Here is an 18,031-nt window from a genome sequence, read left to right as displayed (position 1 = left end):
GGGTGGACTTCCGTTGGAGGTCGTCATATTTTCGAGGCTAGCTTTCGAAGTAAGAGCCCCTCGAGGTCGGGCGAAGCACGCGTCAAAGGTATAATTATTATCTTAATCTTGTCATTAAGTTAATTATGTTTATGGTTTTATTTATTGCGATTGCGGTCTTGTTTTTGGGTTTGTTTCCACGGTGAGTCGGACAAACCAAACACCAACAACATACGTACAACCCGCATACGCAGCACGCATGGCATGCACAGCATGGGCTCCTGCTGCGCCATGCTGCTATTGCCTTGCAGCGCCATGCTGCGAGCATCAGCCACACATGTGAGTGGCGCACGCACCAAGCACAGCCAACCCTTGGCAGCCACATGCGGGCTGCTGTGCAGCCCGGTTGGCCGAGGGTGGTTTTGCCTTAATTTATGTGTTATACTCTCGGGATTAATTCCGAATTTTGTGTTACTTATGAAATTAATTCTAAATTAATTTTAGAATTAATTTAATGAGCAAAATGAAAATTATAACAAGTCCAACTTAATAAATTCATTCAAGTGCACAAAACCAAAACTATTTCCAAGAACTATTCTTATAATAATATTGGTCCTACTTGATGCAACAAAGTAAATAAGGGTTATTCTCACTATTAATTTAACCAACATAAATTAATCATGAGATTTGACAAAATTAAAAAGGAGTTAGAATTATGAACATAAAATTCAAATAAAGATTCCAACTTTAACTTGTGAATCCTTGAAAAATTACATCTTCAAATTTGAAGATTAATTAAAATTCTATCACAATATTGAAACTTTATGATTCCAATCAACTTAATAAATGATTAAATCAAACATACATGGAATTTAGTAACAAAAAGTTCCAATCAATTAAAATAATTAAAGATTGAATCTTTAGTACTTATGAGCCTCAAGAAACAAACTTTTCACACTTAAAGAAATTTATTTGCAGTTATGTGAAAATTTGAGCCAACTATTAAGCACCAATTACTACCAAGTAATTATTCTCAAAAGTGGTCTAAAATTGCAGAAACATAAAGGAAAGAACCAAATGCATAATCACAATTAATATGTCATTAAGATTCAAGGTTTAAAAGATTTAAAAAAATTTCGTCAAAACGAAAAATCCCTCGAAACAGGCATTTCTGGGCAGAATTTGGCTTTTTTGCAACCCTTAAAGCATTAGAATGTTTCCAGAATATCGATTCCACCCAAAAATTCACTAGTCTTGGGCGAAAATCTGGGTTCTGGAACCAAAGTTCTTAATAAAACGAGATTAAAATTAATAAAATCGAGCTACTAATCTAATTAGCAACAAAACCAAAAATTAAATCCATTTTTAAACCCTTGAAAATTTTTAGTTACAAAAATAAATGAGCAAGGCTCCAATACCGCTGTTAGGTTTCGGTGAGTCCAAATCACCGCAGAACAAAACCAGACCCCAAGACCCGCTCACAGTAAATATAACTAAACGACATAAATAACAAGAAAGAGAGAAAAGACGATCTTACCCTTACCGCGTGCTTCGCTCTCACTCGGAGCTCTTACATCAAAGCCAAGTCTTGCAAGCGCATAGACCTCCTACGGTATCCACCCGCAACTCGACCCCGACCGGTCTCTTACTTGGAGTTTAGCCAAGTCGGACCAAAACACTACCCGAGTAATTAATGAACTTAAAGGTTTTCTCTCAAGTGGAGATGCCTTATTGAGTTCTTACTCAAGTGACTTTCTCAAAATCCCAAGATGAGTATTTATAGAGAATGTCATGAGAGAATTCCACTCTCCCATCAATGTGGGAGAGTTGGTAAAATCAATTTTCCCATTTTATTTTTTAAATCAAAAATAAAAGAAATTATCAAACAACTAATTAATCAACAAGTGGCAATCGTAGAAGGAGAGGTTAAGTGAGGACCACAAGTGGGGCGACCAAACCTTCCTCCCCAAGCTTCCCCTTAGCAACCCAACACACACCACACGGCCTCACACTCGCGCACCACGTGGTAGCTGCCTTGGGCCTTGGCTAGGACTGACGTGGCTGCTTAGTGCGGGGATGCATGCTACTGCTCTTATGCTTGCACACGTAGCCCAGCACGCACACTTGCTAGTTGGCTGCTGCTAGGTGCATAGTGGCTGGCACGCCAGCAATGCTGTCCTTGTACACCTGCCTGCACATGCGCGCAGCAAGCCACGCACGCATATGCGGGCTGCTGCTGCTTTGTGCGCGGCTGGTGTATGCTAGCCATGTGCACCTAGCACCATTGCATAGGTGCGGTGCACATGCTAGCATCTTTTGCCCCTAGCACTCGGTTTGCTCAGGGCATTCCAATGCTAGGGGTATTTTGGTAAATTGTTGATTAACTATTGATTTTATCGTCTCGTCTTTTATAAATTCGACTCGACTTGCGACACTCGGTTTCGACGCTTCTAGCTCGATTTCTAACGTCTGAATTCAGATTACTCGAGAGACTCATCAATTTCTTCCGCATTAATTCGTCATATTGAATCGTTAGTTGCTTGGGTGTGACCCGAAGGGTTCAGTCAAGATTAAGCTGTAATATTAATTATGGATTAATATTACTGATCGGAAGCGGCCTCCAACTAGGCATTCCGATTACTTGACCTCACTGAATAATTAGCTTTCTAATAATTTCGAACCCTCTATCGGAATAATACACTTATTTGAAGGACACCATTCCTATCATTTACTATGGTGGATGATGCTTTTTCTCATATGTTTCATAATAAAGTTCGGATTGGCAAGCTACATGGGACAAAAGCAAGTAGGAGTGGGCCTTCTATCTCTCATCTTTTGTATGCATATGATAGATTACTTTTTGCTAGGGCGACTCTATAAGAATGCGAAGTGATAGTTGATATACTCAACAAATATGAAGTAGCATCTAGTCAGAAAATTAATTTTGAAAAGTCAGAAGTGTCGTTCAGTAGAGGGGTAAGCATGGAGCAATAAGATGAGTTGGTGGAGAGGTTAGACTACTTGAGCAACGAGGCCTTCTTGTCTACATATGCGTCCGTTTGATCATCATTGCAAATATTCGGGAATTCCTACGATAGTGGGGAGATCGAAGAAAGTAATTTTTAGAGCACTCTTAGTCAGAATACGGAAAAAGCTGCAGGGATGGAAGGAGAAGCTACTTTCAAGAGTCGAAAAAGAAGTACTCCTAAAATCGGTTATACAAGCTATCCCCACTTACTTGATGGGTGTGTATAAATTTCCAACCTCGGTTATTCAGAGTATTTGTTCGGCTATGACCAAGATCTTTTGGGGTCATACGGGATCGGAAAGGAAAATTCACTGGAAGTCTTGAGATGCTATGAGTACACATAAATGCCTTGGGGGAATGGGTTTCAAGGATTTAGAGGTCTTCAATGTCAATCTACTAGGTAGAAAGGCTTGGAGGCTCATTCACAACGAAAATTCCCTTTTTAGTCGTGTGATGAAAGCGAAGTATTACCCTAATAGCTCTTTCCTTGACTCTTATTTAGGGATTGCAGGGAGCTACTCTTGGAGGAGTATTTGGAGCTCAAAAGCTCTAGTGAAGGAGGGGCTGATTTGGCGCATAGGCAATGGCACATTGGTGAATATATGGAAGGACCCTTGGGTCGCTTATGAGGAAGGAAGGTTTGTGACGAGTACGGAGGTGGCAAGGTTGAATAATGTGAGTGACTTGGTGGATTTCACGAGAATGGAATGGAACGAAGAAATTATTTCTTCTGCTTTTAACGAGAGAGATAAGAAGTGCATTCTTTCAATCCCGTTGAGCGAGAAAACTTCAAGGGACACCATTACTTACGCGTTCTCTAAAGACGAATTGTACTCGAAAAAAACTTCATACATGCTAGGCAAAGGCTGTAACTTCGACCATTTTCACAAAGCATGGGCAGATATGGGGGCTGGAAGCTTCTCCGAAAGTCTTGCATTTTATTTGGAGGTGTTTCACAAACACTCTGCCGACAAGGAGTCTATTGAAGTTTCGCCACTTAATTGATGAAGCTCGTTGTCCTTGGTGTGGAGATGAGGAAGAATCTGTAGCACATGCCCTCTTTGAGTGTGTGCGAGTGCATGATTTATGGGTCGAAAGTGATTATGCAACTATTGTGCTTCTAGGGGGAGTCCATATGTGATTTGGTCGTGAGATGGGGGCAGCTTGGGGGTAAGATCCAGTTTCGTGCTGCAGTCTTGGCCTGGGTGATTTGGAGGGAGAGAAATGAGAAGGTTTTTACTGGCGCTAATACTTTTAATGAGGTTCTTCTTGCGAGAGTATCCAGGGAAGTTGAGGACTTTGGCTTATATAACAAGATGGTTTATGCAATTACAGGTAGCAAACCAAGGTCTAGCAGCAATAAGTGGAGCGCACCCCCAACTGGGTATGTTTAGCTCAATTCTGATGCATCTTTGAGTGATTAAGGGGGGGTTGGAATGGGTGTGGTGGCTCGTGATTATTAAGGTAGAGTGTTATTTTCTGCCACTCGTAGAGTTAAAGCCCTGGTGGTCACCGGAAATAGCTGAAGGTAAAGTGCTTCTCCTGGCAGTCAAACTTGCAAGAAAGTTCGGGTTTGATCAAGTCATACTTGAGTCAGATAGCCAACTCCTCATTACTTGCCTCATGAATAACTCGGTGTATCTATCTGATTTTTATGGTGTACTTAATGATATTCTATTTTATGTAGTTCTTTAGCTTCTTTTTCTTGGTATCATGAGAAAAAGGGATGTCAATTTTGTCGCTCATCACCTTGCTAAGCTAATGTCATTTGGGGTTGAAAAAGTTTGGGTCAATCATTGTCCAGCAATGATTTCACCTTATGTACTCTCGGACACTTTGTTTATGAATTAATGCATTAGCTCTGCTTACCCTCGAAAAAAAAAAATATGTGACTTTATTTTAAATTGTCATAACTTGTTTTGTATACCATGTCTTAACTTATTTGGTCTTTCAAAAACGTGAAGTTGCTTTAAATTGCCTAATTGCTTGCATGTGATTTTCAAGGAAAAAAATACAATTTTTTTTGGGAAATCCTCAACTGTGACCCCTAACTTCTGATATGCACACATGGTGACCCTCTTGAAAATAGCTTATACGAAATGACCTTATTTGAAAATTTGTCAACCTTAATTCATTAAATTGTAAATAAAACTTAACTATGGTTAGATTTTTTGTTTAAAAAAAATACAAAAATTACAACCACCAACTATCCACCCACACCACTACCTCCACCAGCCAACCACCATTTTCCCCTCCCCTCACTAGTACATAACTAACCTTAAGTAACACCCAAAAAATGTTATATAAAATTGTAAAAGTGTTATTATAGATAATAGGTAACACTTTAGTAGGTGATACATCCGCCCATGTTACCTTAGGTCTTATGTAACACTTTGGGTAAGGTATGGTAACACTTTAGTGTTACTATAAACTCTTATGTAACACTTTTTTATATTATTAGTATCAATTTTAAAGTGTAACTTTTTAATTCTTAAGTAACACTTACTTATCTTTAGTAATATTTTTCAATCGGATAGTAACAATATCAGACATTATGTATCACTTTTATGAACTATTGTAACTCCTTGTTGATATTTAGGTATCATTTTTCAATCATGTGTTAACATATGGTATCACTATGTTCGACATTATGTATCACTTTTTGTAAGCTAATACACCATGTTAATCAATAGGTAACATTTAATATTATATTATTATTATTGAGAAGAAGGAAAAAAATTAATATAAATTTAAAAATAAATTATATATTGATTTATTTTTATTATATCTTATGCAAATATATGAGTGAACTTTGAACAAAAATATATTATGCATAGATGACAGTGTGAGTGTGTGACACTATGTAAGTAACCATACATTATTCTCAATGATATTTATACAAAAAAATAGAGCAAAGATCTAGTATTTCTGATCCATCTTCAATCGTGTTGCTCCATGCATGTGTATATGTCTTTTGATCTCAAAATGCACTACTCATCAAATTCACCATCATTTCTTTGACCCTGCATGTATGTAAGAATTAGTTTATATAAACTCCGTATACTACTATTATAATATAATAAGTCAATAATCCACTCAAAAACATCAACATGCTTATAAAGGTATAAACGAAAATAAAATTGCAGGTAAAGACCTACATTTCAACGCATCACTAGTATGGATTTTTTTTTAAAGAAATCAATAGTACGGGTATTAACAACAGAGCTATGTCGTAAATCAATCCATATATCTAGCCCATCTTATTCAACTATGACATTCTGAGTTATCTCTAATGAATGAAGGGATAAGGGTTAGGTTTGTTTTGTGCAAGTAAGGAACTTCAATATTTTTAGAATTAACTTCAATAAATCTTCTAATTTCTTTGATCCCGCATGTAAAAGTTTCTATATCCTACAAGACCATAAGGGATTGCTACTTTTCTTTCACATACAAAATAGAAATGAAAATTTAATATGTGACAAAGGGAGTAAAGTAAACAATCTCCTATGAGACAAACAAGCAAAAGCAAACCTATGTGACAAAGAAATGCTACAAGTCACATCAAATACTATGTTGTCTTATTTATTATATTTAATGATCTTCAGAATATACATTAGTTGCACATTTTCAATAAGGTTCACACTAACACCTTGAACAATGTATCTCTTTACTCAAGCAATGAGCTGATTGGGGTGAGCACGGATCGGATATCCGTATTCGAAAATTCCTATATTTGATATCCGTATCCGATCGGATATTCGAATATTCGAAAATTTCGGATCGGATAGTTTGGATATCCAATATCCGACCCTTTTAATAATTTTTTATTTTTTTTGATAATTTGGCTAAATTTATTTTTTAAAAGACAAATTGATATTATATATGCTAAAATTGAACTTGAGCAAACAAATGATTTCTGTATGTTTCAAACAACAAAAAAAAATGAAAAAAAAAATTCTGTAACAATTCTCTTAAATAAATTAGTTGATTGCAACTGAACAAGAAGAAGATAGAATAGACTAAAAATATAAATAAATAAAAAAAAAAACCCAACAAATATTTTCAAAAAAAAAACAAATAAATTTTACACAAACCAATTACAAAAACAAAGAAATTTCAAATAATTCTGCAAATAAATTTCAATAGACTGAGAAGTCGTCGACTCATCCTTGGTGTTGCGGGTTGGAAGCTCAAGGATGTGATCACCCTCGGTTGCAGTTGTTGTTGCGGATCTTCTAACTGTAGTCGTCGTTGTTTAATGATGGTGGCTAGAGGAGGGTGGTGCGTGGGCCGAGGGGTGAAGCGACCGTGAGGTTCGAATGAGAAAAGTCGGTTTGTTGGTGGTTCTAGTGGAGGAGAACTGAGGAAAATTTGGGAATATGAAAGACAAAAGATAGAGTAGCTAAGAAGGGCAGTGGGGATGCAGAGATCTAAGGGAAATAGAGGGTGAAAGAGAACGAAGTGTGCGACATGGGTTTCACTGGTTTTTAATCCTTGAGGAGAGAGAAGATAGTGGAGAGAGGAGAGAGAAAGGGGGGCGGCAGGTTTAGGGATTGATTTAGGTTTTCTGGTTTGGGTATTTTGGCTTTAGGGCTATTTATTTGGGCCTTTGGTGGTATTTAGTGTTTGCTGGCAGGGTATGTTTTTGGATTTTGAATCGGATATCCGATCTGGTTTCCTATATCCGACTTTTTTTCGGATAATCAAATATCCGAAATCTGAAATTCCAATATCCGATATCCAAAATTTTCGGATCGGATATCCAATCTGAAAATGTTTTCGCATCGGTTATCCTAAATTTTCGGATCAAATGAGGATCGAATTATAGGATTTTCGGATTATCATATAGTTTTGCTAATCCCTAAAGCTGATAGATGAAATAGGGATTTTAAAAAAAAAAAAAAAAACTAAACAAAATTCTATCAAGTATTGAAGTCTAAGTTAAAGTACCTCCAATTTTTTTATAAGGCATTTCTCTTGCGAATATAAGAAGAGCTTCGATTTTATAATCTCCCATCAAGTATATCCTATGATCACTGCATACAACACAAAATAAATTGTGTTAGTGTTTAAATACAAGGAAGAAAGCCCCCCCCCCCCAAAAAAAAAAAAAAAAAAAAAAAAAAAAAAGAGCCAAATCAGTATTCAAATATAATGAAAATTGTCTCCATACCAACCACTATCTCTACTCACTGAGCATATCATAACATAATAGCTTACAATTTGACCTCCACAATCCTTTTATTTCTTTGGTTTTTTTAAGGTAGCATATCATTCATCTCTCTAGAAGCAGTTAATAGTAATTTGTATCCCCTGTTTATGATAGATAAAGGGTAGTACCATTTTCAAAATTTTCATAAAACTAAATGCCCACACCTGATCAACTTGTTAGATACTGAATTAAATTGGCATGCAAAGCTTCTAATAACCGACCAAGAACAAACCCTACACAATCCCTTTTTTCTTTCTTCACACCCCTCACACAAACAGCATATACAGAAAAATACTAAAGTAACCTCGATCATAATTACATAGAAAAAACTTACTTCATCCTTATTTTGATTCCATACAACATTTAATGCTAGACAAGCTGAAGTAAAGTACCTTGCAAAAAATGGGATTTTATTATCTTGAATGCACATAATTATTGGATGATTTGTGTGGCAAAGAATGTTGACGTTGTTAGCTGTCTTGCTAATCTAACAAACAAATAACCCTAGATTGAAAAACAAATCAATAATCCAACAAAGAACCACCAAAAATTTAAAAGATTACCTAAAACAGAAAGTCTCCAAAACAGAAAGTCTCCGACCCACTCCGTGAGTAGCAACAACCCCCATGAATGCTAGATCGACAAACGATGGACGTGTGATGAATCATTAATTTGTCACTCAATCCGTGGTCGGTGAGGCTTCGTTGGCCAGTGGGTAGGAGTGGCGTGGGGTGATCGGTGGGGAAGTGAGTGATAAAAGGAGTTTTTAAGAGTGGAATAATAGAGAACAGGGAATTAGGAAAGACCGAAAGAGTAAACGAGGAAATAGAGAATTAGAGAAGATAAGAATGTTTTTTTTTTATTTTTTTTATTTTTTTAACATATGCCACTATATATCAAAGTATTACGAGTAAGATTTTTCAACCAAGTGGTACCTAAGAATAATTAAAATCAATATTCAAAGTGTTATAGTACAACTATAAATGCTACCTAATATTAGCATGTTACAACAAAGTGCTACCTAATATAAAAGTATTACCACTAAGTGTTACGTAAAACCAAAGTGTTACCACCAAGTGTTACATTAAATCAAAGAGTTACATAGGTGTTACTTATATATTGAGGAACTTTATAACTTTAAAAGTGTTACCATGTAGTGTTACCTAATGTCACTTTTGTAATAGTGCCCTTAACTGCCAATACCCTGGGTTCCCACCCTTGTCGGCGACGTTATCCGAATTTTTTTATGTTGGTCGTGATTTTCTGGTCTTTTTCGGAGCTTATTTTCGAAAATTTTGTTTTTTTTAAAAGAGGAGTCAAAAATTTTTATGTTGGTTGAAATTTTCCGGTCTTTTTCAAAGCTTATTTTCGAAAATTTTGTTTTTTTAAAAGAGGAGTCAATTTTTTTTTTTTAGTTTGTTCATTTTGCAAGAAAGCAAGGATTGAGGTAAGTATTATGTGTTAAAATCTTTTAAAAGCATAAGTTAGAAATAATCATGTTCTTGTGTGCATTAATATTTAGGTTGTGATATTTAATCATGTGAATGGATTGCTTGTGAGCATGTACTTATGTCATAAGAAATAAGTAAATTGTTTGATTGAACATTGAACCTAATTCATGCAAGAACTGTATTATTTTTGCTTTCTTTGGGAAGGAAATTCTTTTTCTAAGTCTTTTCCTTTACAGGATGCCGAATCTTCCTAGCAAAAACACCCAAATTGGTACTCTTGTTAAGAAAAACAATGAACACCTCTATGATTATGTAGAGAAAATTCGCTATTACTGTTCTTACATGAGTAATGTCCTCATAAACAAGCTTTATGAGCTTCCCGACCGTATCTCTGCTATGATCATTCATTACCTTCCGAATGAGCCTCCATATCTCGCTGTTAAATCAAAATTCTCTGATTTCTACCTTCCGGGGGACATCCCAAACTACTTCAAGCACAAGGATTTTTATGGTCAGTGGTATCCGGATTACCGATTCCTAATTACTTATCTCATTAGGGTTGAGAAACCCCATTGTCAGCGCATGCATATCCCATATCCAGACTACTATTATGATAATCTAGTAGGGAATAATCCCCCTTCTTTTAGCCACCAGTCAGGTAGTTCTTCTTTCACGGCAACCAAGCAGGGGCGAATGAAGAGCAAGAAGAGGGAGAGGCGATGGAAGAAAGTAACAATACTGTTGACAATTCACTTATGGAGATTTCTGATCCAAATCCACCTCTAACCCCAATTATAATCGATATTTCATCTGATGATGAGGAAGAGGAAGAGTTCGTTCAAGTGGAGCCTGAACCGGAGTCACCTGAACTCATGGAGGAGGCAGATGATCCTGAGTTCGATCCTGGAAGCTACAAACAGTCCATACATAAGAGGGACAATGTTCGAAGGGACTAACTAGATCTTTGTAGTTTCATTTCTTTTAGGGATTCTTAGTTTCATTTCCGCTTATCGTTTCTTTCAGTTTTAGTAAAGTAATAAGCGGCATGTCCACAGTGAGCTTATGTAATGCATAAGTTTTTAGAACTCATTTTATTTCATTATTCAATTCATTTCCTTAACTATTAATAAAAATTCCATTTATTTCCTTGTCAATTAATTCATTTCATTGACAATTAATCATTTCAATTCCCAAAATTATTCATTTCATGTCACTATCCCAATGAGCCAATCCTCACTCAAAAGCAATCCAATGAATTATTTCTAAGCTCTGGGAATTTATGGGAATTATTTTTATTTATTTATGTGATGATTTATTAAATGTATGGTTGGTTAGCAATCAATAATTGATTGACAAAGCTGCAAATTTAGGGAATTTTAGCTCTTGCTATCCCAATTTGTTAGCTTCAAATTTATTGTGAATGTTTCAAGGGTGTTAATCAATAGATGAGTGTATACCTTGAGAGCTAACCAAGACCACATTTAATATAGACCCTTGTTTTAATTCAAGCAAAGAAAGATGGCAAAAGGAAGTGGTAACAACAATGATGAAGGAGAGTTAAGTGAAGTTGTGAGGTTGGCAGCTGTTGCCCAACATTTGACAAGGAATTCAAATAATAATGGGGATCCTCAAAATGAGCTTTTCAAGAAAGTGGCACAAAGCAAGCCACCAACCTATCAGGGAGAGCCTGACCCTACCATACTGGAAAATTGGTTAAGGGAATTTGAGAAACTGTTTAGGGCAGTTGGGTGCCCAGAAAATTCTAAGGTTGGTTGTGCTACTTATTATCTGAGAGGTGAAGCTGACCTTTGGTGGCAGCAAAATGAAGCTGCCATTAAGGCATTACCTGAATTCAAACTAAGTTTCAGGAGAAATTGAGAGATAAGTTTTACCCTAGTTTCTTACAGAAGTAGAAGGCTGAGGAATTTTCAAACCTTAAGATGGAGGAGATGTCAGTCACTGAATACTACACAAAGTTTATCTAGCTATCTCGTTTTGCTGAGGAGTTTGTTGCTACAGAGAAAGAAAAGGCTAGGAAGTTTGAGAGTTGTTTTACTACTGATTTGCAGCTGAAGTTGTGTAGGCAAGTGTTTGAAACCTTGGATGAAGTGTATGGAGAGCCGCACACCTTTATGCATTAGATGTGAAGAAGAAGAAAGAACTAGATGAGATAGAGGAGAAGGAGAAAAGAAAAGAGGTGGGATAAAATTCTAAAAACCAACAGGGTAACCAGAACAATTTTAAGAAGAGAAATACCACCATAACAACAACAACTTCCACAGCAACAATAATTCCCAAGTTAACAATCGTCAAGGGGGACGAAACTTCAATGGAGAAGCTAGGAACTATAACTAAGGGAATAACAAGAATGAAAGGCGCTATTTTTGCAAGAGGTGCAAGAATAACCATCCTAGGAAGGATTGTGATGGCAATCAGGTTACTTGTCGTGCTTGTAATAAGCTGGGGCATAGGGAGTACGAGTGTTTCTCCAAAAATCCTAATGGGAACAAACAGAATAATAATTCAGGAGGGTCCCAAAGGAACTTTCAAGGGAACAACAACTTTTCTGGGAATAAAGGAGTGTAGCAGAATGGAGCAAAAGGCAACAACAATAGCAATAGGAATAATCAACAGAAAGGTAGGGTTGTAGGGAAACTGAATGTCTTGAGTAGGCATGAGGCTGATTCCACGAAAGATTTCATCACTGGTACTTTTCTATTAACTCTATTCCTGTTAAAGTTTTTTTTTATTTTGGTGTAACTTTTTCTTTCATTTCAAAGACTATTGTTTCGAAAATTAAAGATTGTTTGAAAGCAATAAAAGTAGTAGACTTGCCTATAACCATTCCCACGGGTGGGGTAGTGAAGTGTACCAAAACCTTTAGAGATGTGCCATTAGAAATTGAAGGGAAGGTATTTCTATCTGATCTCATCGAGTTTGGATTCAGTGATTTTGATCTCATTCTAAGAATGGATTGGTTGAGCAAGTACAGTGCAGAAATCAGTTGTCGATCACAGAAAGTAAAAATGAGTACAAGTGAAAATGAATCAGTAACATATTGGATGCATGGTGAGACCAAGTGCCCAAGGTTAATATCCGTGCTAAAGTTGGCAAAGTACATTAAGAAGGGACATCCAGTGTATTTTTGTAGTGTCAGAAACATGGATCATGAGGAGACAACTAAGCCAGAGGATATAGAAGTGGTGAATGAATTCCTAGATGTGTTTCCAAAGGAGATCCCTAGAATGACACCTCAGAGGGCAATTGATTTCACAATAGATTTAGTCCTAGGGACAGCACCAATTTCCAAAGCACCTTATCATATGGCACCTGTAGAAATGAGTGAGTTAAAGGAGCAATTGCGGGACTTATTGGAAAAGGGGTACATTAGACCAAGTGCATCACCATGGGGAGCGCCAGTTTTATTTGTTAAGAAGAAAGATGGAAGTATGAGACTTTGTATCGATTATAGGGAACTGAATAAAGTAACAATAAAGATCAAGTTTCCATTACCAAGGATTGATGACCTGTTTGATCAGCTGAGAGGTGCAACAGTGTTTTCTAAGATTGATTTGTGGCCTGGATATCATCAATTGAGGATTGTAGATGAAGACATTTCTAAGACTGCATTTAAGACAAGATATGGACATAATAAGTATACAGTGATGCCATTTGGATTAACAAATGCACCGACAATCTTTATGGATTTGATGAACAGGGTGTTTCATCAATTTATGGACAAGTTCGTAGTAGTATCTAATTAATGATATATTGGTGTATTCGAAGAGCAAAGAAGAGCATGTAGAACACCTAAGGGAAATTTTGCAACCACTAAGAGAAAACCATCTTTATGCAAAGTTCTCTAAGTGTGAGTTTTGGTTGGAGAAGGTAGAATTTCTAGGTCATTTTGTGTCCAAGGACAGAGTGGAAGTAGATCCAGCAAAGATCGAGGCAGTAAAGGGTTGGCCTACGCCAAAGATAGTATCTGATGTTCGGAGTTTCTTAGGTTTAGCAGGGTATTATAGGCATTTTGTGAAGGAGTTTTTGAAGATTGCTGGACCTACGACCACTTTAATGATGAAAGACAAAAAGTTCCAGTGGGATGACAAGTGTGATGAAGCATTCCAACTCTTGAAAAAGAAGTTGATTACAGCACCAGTGCTTACACTGCCAAACGATAGTGAGATCTATGATGTATATAGTGACGCATCCAAAAATTGCTTGGGATGTGTGCTTATGCAAAATGGAAAGGTGATTGCATATGCATCAAGGCAACTAAAGACTCATGAAGTGAATTACCCAACTCATGATTTGGAATTGGCTGCAATCATTTTTGCACTAAAGATTTGGCGGCATTACTTGTATGGAGTGAAATGTAGGATTTATACAAACCATAAAAGTTTAAAATATATTTTCACTCAAAGGGATTTAAACTCACGTCAAAGAAGATGGTTGGAATATACGACGGATTATGACTTAGACGTACAGTTTTATGAAGGGAAAGCAAATGTAGTTGCGGATGCTCTAAGTTGTAAACCCAATCATGGATTGAATACCTTGATAGTGGTCGATGAGTTATGTAGAGAAATGAGGAAAATGAATCTAGCAGTTGTAGAATGGGGAGTGCCAGCAGGTATTCTTGCGAACCTAACCATCCAACCAACAATATTTGATGAGATAAGGGAAAATCAGACAGGAGATGTGAAGTTGGATAGGATTCGTGAGAAAATAAAACAAGGCAAAGCTACAGATTTCAAAATTCATGAAGATGGAAGTTTAAGGTACAAAGGTCGATGGTGTGTACCACAGAAATGTGAGGAAGTTAAAAGAAATTTAATGGAAGAGGGTCACAATACACCATACTCAGTGCACCCATGAGGGAACAAGATATACAAGGATTTGAAAAAGGTGTATTGGTGGCCTGGAATGAAGAATGAAGTTGCGGAATTTGTAGCAAAGTGTTTGACTTGTCAAAAAGTGAAAATAGAACACAAGAAACCCCAGGGAACTGTGCAATCATTAGAAATTCCTGGATGGAAGTGGGATTGTATCTCAATGGACTTTGTGACTTGCCTCCCAAAGTCAAAGAGTGGAAATGACACCATTTGGGTAGTGGTGGACAAACTTACAAAATCTGCAGTGTTCATACCAATGAAGGAGACTTGAAAGATAGAGCAACTTGCAAAAGCTTACATTAAATATGTTGTGAGGTTACATTGAGTTCCAAATGATATTGTGCCTGATAGAGATTCTAGGTTTCTTTCGAAATTTTGAAAAAGTGTACAGGAAAACTTTGGCACAACACTGAAGATGAGTACAGCGTTTCACCCTGTTATAGATGGAAAAACTGAGAGAACCATTCAAACCTTAGAAGACATGTTGAGAGCTTGTGTTATAGACTTCCAAGGGGAATGGGAAGATAGCTTGGACTTGATTGAATTTTCCTATAATAATAATTACCATGCAAGCATAGGCATGGCCCTATTTGAGGCTTTGTATGGAAGAAAGTGTCGCAGTCTGATTTGTTGGAACGACATAAGTGAAACAATGATTTTAGGGCCTCAAATGATTGAGGATACAGTAAAGCAAGTAAGGGAAATTCAGGCTAAAATTCAAGCAGCTTAAGATCGTCAAAAGAGTTACGCAGATTTGAAGCGTAGAGAAGAGGAATTCGAGGTTGGTGACAAAATGTTGTTGAAAGTGTCACCAATGAAAGGAGTGCTGAGGTTTGGAAAGAAAGGAAAGCTTAGTCCAAAGTATATTGGCCCATCTGAAATACGGCAAAGGATAGGCAAAGTAGCTTATAGGTTGGCCTTACCAATGGAGCTAAGTAAAGTGCATGATGCATTCCATGTATCTCAATTGAGAAGATATATCCCTAATAAGTCTCATGTGCTACAACCTGAAACCATTGAGTTAGATCAAAGCTTAACCTATGAGGAAAGACCTGTCAAGTTTCTTGACAGTAAAGTGCGTAGTACACGCAATAAGAATGTTAATATTGTGAAAGTTCTATGGTCTAACTAAGAATATGAGGAAGCCACTTGGGAAGCCGAGGATGAAATGAAAAAGAAATACCCCGAATTGTTTCAGGTATGTTGAGTTACGGGGACGTAACTCATTTTCATTAAGGGGGGTAGAATGCGGTAGAATTTCGCGCTTTTTCCCTATATTTTAGTTATTTTATGCTTTTTGCACAATTTCAACGAGTATTTTGAGTAATTTTGTGATCTCAAAGAGACGCAAAAAGGTAAAAGTATGACAAAAAGTACAGCAATATTATACAAAGTGAGGAAAAAGTTTGAATTTCGTTTCCTAAGTTTCGGGACGAAACTTCTTTTAAGGGGGTAGATTGTAATACCCCGTATTTTTATACGTATTTTATTTTAAATAAGTATTTTGTGAAGTATTTAAATAATTCGAAATTAATTATTTATGGCATTTTAATTATTTATTTTAATAAGTTTGGAATTTTTTTTTAAAAAGGAAAGTTTTATTTAATTATTTATTTTAATAAGTTTGGGAGTAATTTAGGAAAGTTTTATAAAAGGAAAATTTTATAAAAGTCAAGTTTTATTAGGAAAAAGATTAGTAAGGATAGAAAAGGAATTCAATGGTAGGAGGGTTTCTAGAGAAAAAAGGGGTATAAATATTCTACACATGGGCAAATTAAACTTTGCTCAAAGTGGAGAATACCCAAGGTAAATTTTCTCTCCCTTCTCTCTTATATTCTCTTCCTTTTCTTTTCTTTTTCCCTTTTCCCCTTTTTTTTCGGACCACCGCCGGCCACCACCATGCCCACCAGCGGGCCACAGCGCCACCCCCGCGCCACCAGCAAGTGCCGGCGGCAGCAGCGGCGCCCCCAGCAGCAAGGCAGCAGCCGGCTGTGATGTCGTGGTTGATGTCCAGAGACCCTATTTAAAAAAAATTATATTTTTTTTAATTCTTTTGCTCTAATCCTAAATCTAATTATTAATTATGGGTTTTGTGATGATTTTCATGATGTTTGATTTAAGGTAATATGTAAATAAATTTTCAGATTTTGATTTTAATTAAAAAGTCTCAAATTTGAAACCCTAGATTTGTAAATAATTGAATATTAAAGGAATATGATTTAGGGTGGTTTAAATCTTTTATTTGAGGGTTCTAAAGCATATTTACAGCAAGCTTTAATGATTTAATATTGCTGGAAATTTTGTTAGTAAGCTAAAATTAAGTTTCTTGAAGGAAATTTTGACCATCCATTAATTGGGATTAAAGTAAGGGGTTTTAAATAATTTTCAGCTTGTCTTAATTAAATCATGAGTGATTTAATAAGAGTATATATTGCTGGAAATTTGTGTGGGGTAGATTTTAACGCCATGTTATAATTTTGGATTGTAGGAGACTTCCAAGTGAGTGATTTCATATAGACGTGGCGATTTTAAGATCGTATTCAAGGTACGTTCGCGTACTTGGTATTTATTTGGTGATGTAGGAACATGCTAGGCTTTGATCGAATAATTGATTCCAAATAGTATCATGATAGATTTTGATTGGAATTTATTATTTGGTTGATGTTGGTGATTGAATTATGAACCATGGATTATTTGTGATGGATTAGTGATTGAAAATGATTATTTTGACATGTTGTATATGAACCACACTTTTATTATTGGCATGATAGAGAGCATGTTTAATTAAACTAAATGTTTAATTTGGTTTGGATATTAAAAAGGAATTTTATTATGGTTCATATAATTTTTATTGATGCTATAAGCATGAGCAAAGAGCTATTTAAGTGTCTATGTATAGGAGGAATAAATCATGTATTGGTGCCTTAGTGCACGTAAGGTGTTTTTAACACCGAGGGATAGGAATTTTGGCGCATTATGCGTTTAAGGTGTCTTTGACACCGAGGTAGATTTAAAAAAGGTTCAACATTAAATATTATGTGGTCACTAATTATTCAAGAATTCAATTCGAATGTTTAATTTGTTTGAATAATTAAAATGTTTGATTGTGTTATGGTTTGAGAGTCATCACCAAGTTCAATAATATGTAAATAACGTAAAGTGAAAGAGATTATGCACCAAAACTCTTGGAACGTATATACCTTAAGTATGAACATATGGGGGGAGTTATGGGGTTTTATATTTAACCATAACTTCTACTGGGAGTACAGGACTCTGTATTTTCCTTTTACTATTATGCGCAGGAATTCCACCACTTACGAGTGGTTCTTTTATACTGGCACGGTTAGCTCCCGTGTTAGTACCCCTTTATTGGGGCAGGTTAGGGGGTAAACCCGTTCGATGTGTAATCAATGCTAAATGAATCAATAAGTTATTTAATTAAGGGTCATGTTGTATGTTGTATGCT

This window comes from Chenopodium album, chromosome 12 (genome assembly GCF_948465745.1).
Source record: "Chenopodium album chromosome 12, dcCheAlbu1.1, whole genome shotgun sequence".
Lineage (NCBI taxonomy): Eukaryota > Viridiplantae > Streptophyta > Magnoliopsida > Caryophyllales > Amaranthaceae > Chenopodium > Chenopodium album.
The sequence above is the reverse complement of the archived record's forward strand: the minus strand, read 5'-3'. Positions refer to the sequence as shown.